Source organism: Conger conger, chromosome 4 (genome assembly GCF_963514075.1).
Source record: "Conger conger chromosome 4, fConCon1.1, whole genome shotgun sequence".
Lineage (NCBI taxonomy): Eukaryota > Metazoa > Chordata > Actinopteri > Anguilliformes > Congridae > Conger > Conger conger.
Window position 1 is genome coordinate 43,960,319 of NC_083763.1, and position 9,072 is coordinate 43,969,390.

Consider the following 9,072-nt stretch of genomic DNA (forward strand, 5'->3'; position numbering starts at 1 on the left):
AAAAACCAACACGCAGAACGTTGTGCTCCCCTGGTCCACACGCTGTGAAAAGCAGCTCTGCACCAAGAACTTCCTGCTGCACTAAGAGAACAGCCTGCCTGTAAGAGCAAGTGTATGCAGGAATGTTCACAAATGTGGAGTTTGAGTTTGACTTCATTATAACGTCTGGAATTGATAATCCCAGGAATTATACTTGTAACCATAATTGTAATGATTATGACACAAAGCACATTACTGAACATATTATCTTCAGCCATGTTCAAAAATATGCATTCATTTTATGAAAAAGAGGAAGGAAGGCAGGGCTGCACCAGTTAGCGAGTTGAGTATTTATATTTAGTGTGAATACTTTCTTCTCACATTCATTCCTGCTGCTCTGTGAGTCAGGCTGTTTTACATTCATTTATCAAACCACTGAGCCCTGATCTACAAAGCCCCAAACCTCTCTCCTAGTAAGTGTTTTATCACGTCTTTTAATTTAATCTAATGGTCCAATATTTTTTGTTATAAGAATTTTAAACTTGGATCAAATTGTACATTTTCTTGTGAGAAATTATAGCTGTTTATTCCAGACAAATATCAGTGTATTTGTGTCAGGTCTTCATTAAGGCCAGAGCATTAACTTACCATGTTGAATCTGTTACAATGAGAATATATAGAATACTCATACTATTTCCTCATAAATTTTTTACTGTGTAAATAAGAATAATCCCGTAATAATGAATAATAATCATGGTTTGTATATCTGTTTATTTCCAGTCTGATAAAGCCATGCTCTTCAACGCCTTTGTAGCCCTCCTGTTTTTGTCGTTCAAGTTTTCAATGGAGTTTCAGATGGTTCAAATATTTTTCAGTTTTTCCTATTATGATGTGATCTGAATCATCAGAAGTGATGATCAAAAGTGAAAAAATATTTTTAAAATTCAAATAACTTCAAGCAGTTGCTGCATGGAGTGAATCGATCCTGGAGCCCTCGATGTTCAGCACCATTGCTAGTGGCTGCTTTTCCCGAAGCCACGGTTGGCTGCATCCCACTACGCCACCTGGCATCCCAATACGCCTTCTTTGGCATGTCATGATTTATTTACATTATTTTAATATCTTTGTCATGGTGCCTTATATTACTTTGCAATCAGGGTTGATTCGCCAGAAATGGTGTAATTCACTATTTTCTCTGAAAATAGTTTTAAATAAAAGCACACCTTCAAGAAAAATGCAGCAACACGAAAACAACATAAGCTATGGCAGAAAAAAAAACTAAGAAAGAAGTGGTCCCACAGCTTCAAAGCAAACAAAATGGAGATATTGTTTGTGGAGGTGGCGCTGAATAAAGAAACATTATTTTCCAGTTTTAGGAGTACGGTGTACAAAGAAAGAACTCTGGATGAACATCGCTCCAACCCACAGAGAGAGTGGAAAATTGTCAGTTTATAAATATAATTTAAAAGGCAATTAGGCTTCATGTTCAATAAAGTACAACATGCATCCATTGTAATGTGCAATTTTATTTTTTGCAAGAAAACACTCTCATTAATGTGGTATTTTAGTAACATTATTAGCCAAATACAACTGTAGAATTATTTGTGTACATATTGCTTAACAGATTGAGAACTAAGAGCAGCAGCTGATTTCAGAGGCTTGCAGTCGTAACAGTGACCACATTGATAAGGTATAGCTAAGAGCAGTCCAGACCAACCTTACGAAAGTACCACTTACAGAAGGTAGCTGTATTTAGCAAAAAACATTTGGGGAAACACACTGATACTTTCAGGTACACGCAGCCCAGAGCTCTAGACCATATGCAATTATTAATGGTATGTATTTTTGGAGAATATTTTCAGTGTATTGGTTATAAGGACAGTACATTTTTTGTGAAATGCGTGAAATATGTGCATGTGTGCGCGTATATGTGTTTATGTTTCAAGTGTTCTGGGTCAGTGGAGATGGGGAGTGACTTACACCCCTGAGAGAATCTGTGCCTTAAAGGGGCCTTCAGTAGACATGCGCTGCACTTACTCATATCCCAAATATTACTACATAGGTTTAAAACCATATAATTACACAGTGCAGAAAGCATTCTGGATTCTTCACCGGCGCCGTTTACAAGAGCCTGAAGACCTGTCCCTGGACCCAGAGTACTCTGGTCATGTGGAGTACCTTGGGAATCTGAACAGTGACTGCACTTTTAGAATAAAACAACTGAGAGAAATAGATTCACGAACATATCGCTTCAGGTTCCTGACTAACAATGCTGATGGAAAATATCTTGGAGAGCCTGGTGCCATATTGACAGTTACAGGTAACCATTTAATGCAATGAGCTCATAGGATTCTTCTCCCATATCTATGAATGGAAGACTGGGGAAGGGAGAGATGTTTTTTACAGTTTTCATTTGTTTGCAGCTCTACAGGTGAGGGTGAATCCTGGCTCAGTAACAGAGGGACAGAATGTAACACTGACCTGTAGCACCAACTGCACTCTGGCTGGCAGCCCAGCCTTCACCTGGTACATTACATTACATTATATGGTACAGGGACGGATCTCCTCTGCCCTTCACCACCCAGATACACCAGCTCACAGCCAGCAGTGAAGATGGAGGCAGATACTCCTGTGCTGTAAAAGGCTATGTGGACCTCCGCTCCCCTGCAGTGGCTCTTACTGTGTTCTGTGAGTACACGAGGCCAGACCTGTGTGTTTCACAGCATTGGTGGTGTTATCATCACTGTAGAAATGTTTTACACATCACACAGGTTTCAAAGCATTCAGCCTGAATTTGTACAGATTATCATATGCTGCATGTAAAAGGCAAATTCAACTTATACTACAACACATGTTTACTGACTTTATCTATTAGCTGAAACATGAATATAGGAAATAAATGCATGACTTAATGATTTGAAAGCACTATATATGTGCCTGCGTCCAGTTTAGTGAGTGAGAATTAGATTTTTCTGTTGATTTCAGATCCTCCTAAGGGAGTCTCAGTATCAGTGAGCCCCTCTGGTGAAATAGAGGAGGGCAGTTCAGTGACTCTGACCTGCAGCAGCGATGCCAACCCACCAGTGCAGAGATACACCTGGTTTAAGGAGAATGGAGCTGGAGTCTGGCAGGCAGGATCAGGACAAAGTCTGACCTTTTCTACCGTTAGCTCCTGGAACAGTGGACAGTACTACTGTGAGGCAAAGAACACCCACGGAGCCCAGAACTCTACTGCTCTACTGCTCACATTGCAAGGTAAAGCCAGAATTCAGTTTCAATGTTTCTATTGATCTCCAGCAGTTACCTTGTAAGTTCTGAATTTCCTGACTATGTGTTTGAATGGCAGGAATCATCTCATAAACTATGCATGCAGGATATTAGAAATAAATAGAATAAAACGATGAAGGACAAGAAGAAAAATGATAAGATTAACTTTTAAAATGTAGTTAAATATTGTGGGTATGTACCATGAAGGCTGTGATTCCTACACAGATCACATGTGGATCCTACACTAGGATGTAGTGCGGATGAGTGAAGCCAGAAGAGTTGATCAGTGGAGGAAACACACAGCACTTCTCTGAGTCCTAGTATCACTGACCACAGTGGTCATCATCTCAACAAGAAGGTGTAGTTTACATGCCGCCTCCAAGCACGACTCCCCGGTTCACACAACGTTTCCGAGCAGGGGTTCTGATCTGGGATCACTTGTGTCTTCAGGCCATAATGGATAAAGCTTGGACATGAAGAGGGGAAACGTGATCCCAGATCTGATGTCCTACTGAGATACTAGGCCACTTTTTACTGCTGGACTAGCCAAGTAAACTAAGCTGCAGTATGGGACATTAAGGCATACTTTAATAACTTAACTTTAAAACCTAGTGTTTTAACCAACGTATAATGGACACATCCAAACTGATGTCAGTGGTCTCTGGTTACTTGGTGGCGCCTTACCAATGGGAACATATCTCAGTAATACTGTGCACACTTGTATGGATTTCGTCTGTGTATTTTATGTATGCACTGCAGGCCGTTTGCCTCTTTTTGGTTCACACATCTGTGTCCTCCCAAGAGACTTACAGTTAATCTCCACCATTTTGATTATAGTTGATATTTTGGGGGGAATTTGAGTACGCATTCCCATATCTGGTTCTTGTGCTGCTCGACACCGCTAACTTTGATTTCATATTATTATTAATATTATGTCTACCATCGTCCTTCCAGCCTTGTTGTTTAGACTTTTGAATTGTAGTCTCTGCTGTATTCCTAAACATAAATACAAATGGAATGTCTGTTTACTTCCTGCAGGGAATTGGACAGAACTTGTGTGTGCAGTTGTTGGAAGCATAGTGACTCTTGCACTCATAGCTGTTATTGTGTGGACGAGGTAAGTGTTCACAATGTGAAAACATCTGGAAATCAATCATCAGTCGGAAGACATATAATTAAAAGTTCACATCAAACAGAGAGATTTATAGTGATTTTACAGATTCACTGTTTAGTCGGTCGGAATGTTATAGCAAGACACCATCTTGAATAGCAGTTACTCCCTCAACCCTTTTATAGTCTGCAATCTGTTAAAATTAGAATTATAATTGCATTCCTGGTTCACTGGTTCTTAAGTGATTCTGTGATGTATGACTCAGTTCTGGGAGACGTGCGAGTGGGCGTGGAAAGCAAGGGGTTGTGTGGCCACTCAGATGTAGGGGCCGTGGTTAGGTGGCCAGATCAAAAGAGCCAGGATAGTTAGATTAACAGCTGTACCTTTGTAAAAGCGCCATGGGAACTTTACTGACAGTGAATCAAGACCTCATTTTAACATCCCAGCTGAAGAGCAGCACTTTCGCAGTGCCCATCACTAACAAGGCGCACTGGATTTAATAAGGTTCGGATCAAAGAGTGCCCTGTACTGGCTCACCAACACACCTTCAAGCAGCGGCCATTTTCTGTCAAACTGTGCCATGAACGAGTATTTGCCCCCTTCCTGATTTCCTCTGTTATTGCATATTTCTCACATTGAATTGTTTCTGATCTTTAGATGGGCTGTAATATGAGACAAAGGGAACCTAAGTAAACACAAAACACAAACTGCTACACACACACACACACACCTATAACACCATTACTGCCCATGCTTACCATATAACCCTGCTACGCACACGCTCTTATAACACCGTTATACACTGACGGTATATAACCCTGCTACACACACACTCTTATAACACTGTTATACACTGACGGTATATAACCCTGCTCCACACACACTCCTTTAACACCGTTACACACTTACAGTATAACCCTGCTGCACACACACTCCTACAACACCTTTACACACTTACTGTATAACCCTGCTACACACACACTCCTACAACACCGTTACACACTTACTGTATAACCCTACTACACACACACTCCTATAACACCATTACGCACTTACAGTATAACCATGCGACGCACACACTCATATAACACCCTTACACACTTACAGTATAACTCTGCTGCACACACACTCCTACAACACCTTTACACACTTACTGTATAACCCTGCTACACACACACTCCTACAACACCGTTACACACTTACTGTATAACCCTGCTGCACACACACTCCTATAACACCATCACGCACTTACAGTATAACCATGCGAAGCACACACTCCTATAACACTGTTACGCACTTACAGTATAACCCTGCTGCACACACACTCCTATAACACCATCACACACTTACAGTATAACCATGCTAAGCACACACTCCTATAACACTGTTACACTGACAGTAACAGTGCTACACACACACACACACTCATAACTCATGTACATGCACTTGTTCTCTCTCATTGTAAGGGAAGCTGTTCTGTGTAAGCACATCTGCAAAATGAATGCAGTGTGCTGAATATGATGTAGGCACTGTGAAGTTCAGGTTGTGTCATGGTTCACATGTAATAACATAATATTTAGTATATGTAATGATGTATTATAGTTTATTTTAGCATCTTTCAACACACTGTTTGAAGTCTTCATTTTACATTGCTTTGTTTTATTGGCTTTACATTGCTTTGTTGTTTATTGGCTCAGATTTGACCAATTTTAGATAAAATGTTGATCTTTTTAGTTTTTAACTTTAAATATGTTGCTTTATAGTGCATATTGATGAATTATGGTTTGTCTAGGCATTGTAAAGAACTGTAAACCTGTCTCTATGAAACATGTTGATTATTATTTGAGAACTTTATAAAGCATTCATGTTTTGCCTGCAAAAAAAACCCTCCAGTCATTCTGTTCAATTCACATGTAGTTAAGCTCTGTGGAACATGGAATACACTCGGCTGAAAAAAAAACAGCTAAAAATGTTCAGACAAGCTACCAGCACTAGCTGCTTCACCAGCTCATACTCAAATGGACCAGAATATGACTAGCTTGGCCATGCTGGTTGACCCAGTTAGACCAGCTTATGACCAGCTCAATATTCAAGCTGGCCAAGCTGGCATAGCTGGATCTTACAGCAGGGCATACGAAAGGTCACATCGTAAAAACTGTCTGATGGGCTGATTAATTATTACATTACATTATTGGCATTTGGAAGACGCTCTTATTCAGAGTGACGTACAGTTGATTAGACTAAGCAGGAGACAATCCTCCCCTGGAGCAATGCAGGGTTAAGGGCCTTGCTCAAGGGCCCAACGGCTGTGCGGATCTTATTGTGGCTACACCGAGATTAGAACCCCTGACCTTGCATGTCCCAGTCATTTACCTTAACCACTACGCTACAGGCCACCCCGCCAATTATGTGAACAAAGAGCCGTAGAACAAAAGCCGAAGCCAAACCGAAGACAGTGTGAAGCATTTGCATGAACAAGGAGCAGAGAGACAGCGCTGCACCAGCGGACCTGAACCGAGATGCAGGAGAAATAAAGACAGGGACACGCTGTGGGAAGTCAGGGACTTCAATCGAGCTGCTCTAGCCCTCTTTAGCACAGGCGTTAGCAGGAGCAGCTCACAGCACCCCTGATGTAGCGTGCTGGTACTGTCACAATGGGAGGACTGGGGCCTATCACTACAGGCCAGGGGGGTTTGTATGGGTCTAGCCCCAGGGAATAGGCTGGATCAGGATTCCAGGTGGGAAAACAGGTACCCGTATGCACTCACTCTGTTTGTCTGTCCATCTGGTCAGAAGGGACAGGCCCTTTTCTGTCCCTTTTACTGAATCTACAGTCACTAGAGGTCAGGATCTCTCTGTCTTTAGCTTATAATCAGTAATGGAATGTGCAGGTAGGTGCTGGGCATGAAGTCACTGGTACCTGGGCAATGGGAGGGATGGGGTGGGCAGGGGGAGGGATGGGTGGGCAGGGGGCAGGACAGGGTGGTCACCCTATCAGCGGGACACTATGCTTAAGAGGTGGGTGCTTGCCAGCTTGGAGGGCAGTAATTAGTGAATACATTCTAATTGGAGTAAAAGTACCCAAAGGCACAGTCGCTAAATAAATCCACTTAATCCGTATGAAGAAAATGTGCATTTAAACAAGCCGTTTGGAATTCCACTAAGTAGTGACATCACAACCATACACTTGTTTGCTTCAGCACGGCCCACATTGTAACCGGAACAAATCAAAGCACTCACTAAAGACAGCGTTCAGTCCGTTGGAGCGTTCAGCTGAGCCAATCAGGACAGTGGTTCGTTCAGTCACTGTTCTTGGTCAAGCTCATGAGAGGTGCTGGAGATTGGACATTTAAAACTGGATAGAGAAAACTACCAAACACCGCCATATCATGACCTAAAATATAACACTGGAAAATACACAAAATGGGACCTTTAAAATATTTTATTTAACTGTAATGCTCATGTGGCTATATTCTGTATTAATTTTCACTCTTGGGTACCCATACGGCATAAATGTATTGCTCTATTTATGTACACTCCGAAAGCACTTTATTCGGTAAACATGTAAACATGTTAATGGAAATATCGAATCAGCCAATCATGTGGAAGCAACTTGATGCATAAAAGCATGCAGACCAAGTGGTTCACTTCTTGTTCATACCAAACCTCAGAATTTGGAGGAAATGTGATCTCAGTGACCCACCTTGTTAATGAGAGATGTCTGAGGAGAATGGCCAGACAGTTTGAAGCTGACAGGAAAGGTGACAGTAACGCAAATAACCGCACATTACAACAGTGGTATGTAGAATAGCATCTCTGAACACACAATGCATCATAACTCTAAGTGGACAGGATACAGCAGCAGAAGACCAATATTGGAAAATACATCTCTATGAATAAAGTTTGTAATTATTCTTTTTTTAATTGTAGGACCTTCATGTTTTGCCTGCATCACATCTTCTCCATTCATGTAGTCCATTTCTTTGAAATGTGAAAGATGCAATAACAACAATAATGCAAGAGCCATGCAGCAGCCAAAGCTAAAACAAAGTTTTGTCACGGCAGGGAAGGCAGTGGAACCAGAAGCAGACACAGGGGTGTGGAAAATGGCAGGTTTACTAGCAGGTGAAGGGGCAGACAGAGCGTAGTCACAAACAGGCGAAAGATCAAAAACCAGAGGGTCGGTCCACAGGCAAAAGTACAGAGGTTGATCCAACAGAAGAGTCCAAAAAGCAGGCAGGGGTCAAACACAGGAAATCCAACAAGAAACACAGCAAGGGCAAACAAACATGGCTTGGGAAACAAGGCTCGAGAATAAGGGGGCTAGAACAGGGGGAAGGAATAAAGGGCTCGGGACTCAAAAACAGGACAAGACGAACTAGCAAGGTGCAACTGAAAAGGACAGGTATAAATACACAGGGTTATGAGACAAACTAGGCGGGGCATGGGAGTGAGGGCGGTCTGACAACTGAACATCAGGTGAGACACATGAAAGGGTAATAGCACAATAACAAGGGGGAAACGAAAACGCGGACTGGATTCACAAGGACACATATGTAATACAAACGGCTCCGGACTAGGGAGTAGACAATTGCAGAGAATCAGGAGATGCAGAGATACGGAGAGACAGGTGCGAATATGCTGAAACTAAACAAGTTATCAGTGATAGAATAAGGAGGCAGAGTTACAGAACAGAATTGAAACTGGAGATGCGT

At 41.8% G+C, this 9,072-nt stretch overlaps 1 long non-coding RNA gene across 1 annotated transcript; it reads left to right on the forward strand.

Moving 5' to 3' along the window:
• The first annotated feature begins 2,972 nt into the window (after positions 1 to 2,972).
• On the forward strand, positions 2,973 to 6,169 carry LOC133127539 (uncharacterized). The gene is made up of 3 exons (XR_009708634.1): positions 2,973 to 3,234; positions 3,472 to 3,604; positions 4,285 to 6,169. It is a non-coding gene; the product is annotated as an uncharacterized LOC133127539 (long non-coding RNA).
• Positions 6,170 to 9,072: the final 2,903 nt, after the last annotated feature.